The following is a 3,681-nucleotide window of genomic DNA, read 5'->3' as shown; positions in this document are numbered from 1 at the left end:
CTTGTTCTCCATGCCCTTTTTGTATCTAATCTCAATATTGAATTCCTGCAACAATAAGATCCATCTGATTAGTCTTGGTTTTGATTCCTATTTGGCAAATAGATATTTAAGTGCTGTGTAATCAATGAAAATAATCACTTTAGAACCAATGAGGTATGATCTAAATTTGTCAAATGCAAAAATTATTGCCAGCAACTCCTTTTCGGTAGTGGTATAATTTCGTTGAGTGTCATTGAGGACCTTGCTGGCATAGTATATGACATGCACCAAATTTTCTTTTTTCTGTCTTAACACTGCCCCAACTGCAAAATTAGATGCATCACACATCAGTTTGAATGGCGAATTCCAATCAGGTGGGGTGATGATAGGAGCTGAGGACAGCTTCTTTTTTAAGTTTTCAAATGCGAGCATACATTTCTCATCAAAGATAAATGGTGTATCAAACATAAGGAGATTGCTTAAGGGCTTGGCTATCTTTGAAAAATCTTTAATAAACCTTCTGTAGAAGCCAGCATGCCCCAAAAAGCTCCTAATTGCCTTGACATCACTCGGTGGAGGAAATTTTTCAATTAGCTCCACCTTAGCTCTGTCTACCTCAATACCTTGGTAAGTAACTCTATGGCCAAGGACTATTCTGTCTGTCACCATAAAGTGGCATTTTTCCCAATTCAAGACCAGATTGGTCTCTTGGCATCTTTTTAATACCAAGGCAAGATGATTTAGGCAATTAGGAAAGGAATCTCCGAATACTAAAAAGTCATATATGAAAACTTCAATGAACTTTTCTATCATAGCCAAGAAGATGGAAAGTATGCAGCGTTGAAAAGTTGCAGGTGCATTACATAGCCCAAATGGCATGCGCCTGTAGGCAAACACTCCATATGGGCAAGTAAATGATATTTTCTCCTGGTCTCTTGGATCAACCACTATTTGGTTATATCCTGAATAACCATCTAGAAAACAATAATATGCGTGTCCTGCAAGTCTTTCCAGCATCTGGTCCATGAAGGGAAGTGGAAAGTGATCTTTTCTTGTGGCTTCATTGAGTTTTCTGTAATCAATACACATCCTCCATCCTGTGACAGTTCTTGTAGGGATGAGCTCATTCCTTTCATTGGGTACCATAGTGATCCCTCCTTTCTTGGGGACCACTTGGACAGGGCTGACACATGGGCTATCCGAAATTGGGTAGATTACTCCTCCCTGCCACAACTTCATGACTTCCTTCTGTACCACTTCCTTCATAACTGGATTCAGCCTCCTTTGGGGTTGAATGGAAGGTTTAGCATAATCTTCCAATAGTATCTTATGCATGCATATGGCCAAACTGATTCCCTTCAAGTCAGCAAGTGTCCATCCAATGGCATCCTTATGCTTTTGTAAGACTTGAAGTAACTCTTCCTCTTATTCTTGGCTGAGGGCTAAATTTATGATCACTGAATAGCTTTCATTCTCTCCTAAGCATGCATACTTGAGAGTGGGCGGTAGTGCCTTTAGTTCAAGTTTGGGTACTTTTTTTCTTTCATCCTTCCCCTTTAGTGTGCCCTGAACATGAATTTCAGCTGTTGCAACCTCTTCGCTTGATGCTGATTCCTCTTCTTCTGTTAACCCTCAAGTTCTTCTTCTTCAAGAGTCTCTTGCACTACAGCATCCACTGAGTCCAACCTCATACATTCTCCCAATGAGTCTTGTGGGTAACTCATGGCCTTGAACACATTGAATATCATTTTCTCCTCATGTAGTCTAAGGACAAGTTCACCCTTTTGGACATCAATGATGGCTCCGGCAGTGGCTAAGAATGGCCTTCATAAGATGATAGAGGTCTTGGCTCCTTCATCCATATCCAACACTACAAAGTCTACTGGAAAGATAAAGTCTCCCACCTTCACCAATAAGTCTTCTACTATTCCGTGAGGAAACTTGAATGATCAGTCTGCTAGTTGCAGGGCCATTCTTGTTGGTTTGGCCTCCTCAATCCTCATTTTCCTCATCATTGCTAAGGACATCAAATTTATGCTACCTCCTAAATCACATAAAGCCTTTTCCACTGTGATTTCCCCTATGATACAAGGAATTTGGAAGCTCCCAGGATCCTTTAATTTCTGGGGCAATTTGTGCTGGATGATGGCACTGTATTCTTCGGTGAGTACCACAGTTTCGTTGTTCTTCCAGCTTCTCTTCTTGGTCATCAACTCCTTCAAGAACTTGGTATAGAGAAGCATTTGCTCTATTGCTTCAGCAAAGGGTATGTTAATTTGTAGTTTCTTGATGATTTCCAAGAATCTTGAGAATTGGTTGTCCTCTCCCTTCTTTTTCAATTGCTGAGGGTACGGGGCTTTTGGAAAGTATGGTTTCAGCACTTCTCCCACTTGATGTGACTTGGGAGTGGAGACTTGAATTTCCTCTTGTCCCTTTATTTTTCATCCGAGTTCTTCTCTTGAGGTTTCTTGTAGGTCTCCTTCAATTCCTTCCCATTTTTGAGGGTGATAGCTTGACACTCCTCCCTTGGAGTTGAATTAGTGTTGCTGTGAATGTTGTGGCCAGGGGCTTGTTTGAATAAGTAGCCAATTTATGTTTCAAGTTTCTTGATGGCATCATCTTGATTCTGTATATTAGATCGCACTTCTTCCCGGAAAGCTTTACTGTCTTGAACTTCCTTACATATGCCTTTAAGTAGGGCCTCAATTCTGGAGAGTTTATCTTCGGTGGGTGATGGTGGATTGCGGTTAGGAGGTTGAGAGTGGTCATGTTGGTTTTGGTATGGATGTGGGAAAGGTGATTAGGTGGGTGTTGATATGATCTCTGTGAGGGATGTTGGTGAGTTACATTGTTGTTGCGATTGTGGTTGTGGTGTCTCTGGTCTTGGCCTTGGTCTTGTTGGTTCCCCCTCCCAAAATTAGGGTGGTTTCTCCAACCAGAATTGTAAGTTTTAGAGTATGGATCATGGCTCTGTCTGGGTGAGTTTCCAATATAGTTGGCTTGCTCCCAGTCACCTTCTTCTCCTGTATTCACTCCTTCTTGAGCTGGTGATGAAGTGATGACTACTGTAACTTAGTTCTCTTCCACCTTCTTGGTAAGATCGGCTAACTGCTTGGTGATTATCTTATTTTAAGCCAGCAGTGCATCCATGTGGTTCAGCTCCATCACTCCTCGAGTGTTGCTCATTTCAGAAGCATAGAAGTAGTCATTCTCAACTACAATCTCAATGACATCTATGGCTTCTTCAATGGTCTTCTTCTTGTTTAGAGAACCCCCTGATGAATGGTCTATGGCCTTCTTTGATTCGTAGGAAAGACCTTCATAGAAAATGTGTAGTTGAACCTATTCATTGAACATGTCTGGTGGGCACCTTCTTGTTAAGTCCTTAAACCTCTCCCAAGCCTCATAGAGAGTTTCACCATCTTATTGCCTGAAGGTTTGTATCTCAGCTCTCAACCTGTTGATTCTTTGAGGAGAGTAGAATCTTGCTAAAAATTTGTTCAACACATCTTCCCAATTTGTCAAACTCTCCTTCGGGAAAGATTCTAGCCATTTAGATGCTTTGTCCCTGAGTAAAAAAGGGAACAAAAGCAGTCTATAGACATCCGGATGAACACCATTAGACTTCACAGTGTCACATATTCTTAGGAAGTTGGTTAGACGTTGATTGGGGTCTTCTTGGGCACTTCCTCCGAATGAACA

At 41.4% G+C, this 3,681-nt stretch overlaps 1 non-coding gene across 1 annotated transcript; it reads left to right on the top strand.

The window, feature by feature from the left end:
- The first annotated feature begins 3,334 nt into the window (after positions 1 to 3,334).
- Positions 3,335 to 3,438, top strand: LOC130952725 (small nucleolar RNA R71). Its single transcript, XR_009074901.1, has one exon. It is a non-coding gene; the product is annotated as a small nucleolar RNA R71 (small nucleolar RNA).
- The last annotated feature ends 243 nt before the right edge of the window (positions 3,439 to 3,681 follow it).

The sequence above is a fragment of the Arachis stenosperma genome, chromosome 9 (genome assembly GCF_014773155.1).
Source record: "Arachis stenosperma cultivar V10309 chromosome 9, arast.V10309.gnm1.PFL2, whole genome shotgun sequence".
NCBI classification, from domain to species: Eukaryota; Viridiplantae; Streptophyta; class Magnoliopsida; order Fabales; family Fabaceae; genus Arachis; species Arachis stenosperma.
This window is presented reverse-complemented; position numbering and strand designations above follow the sequence as displayed.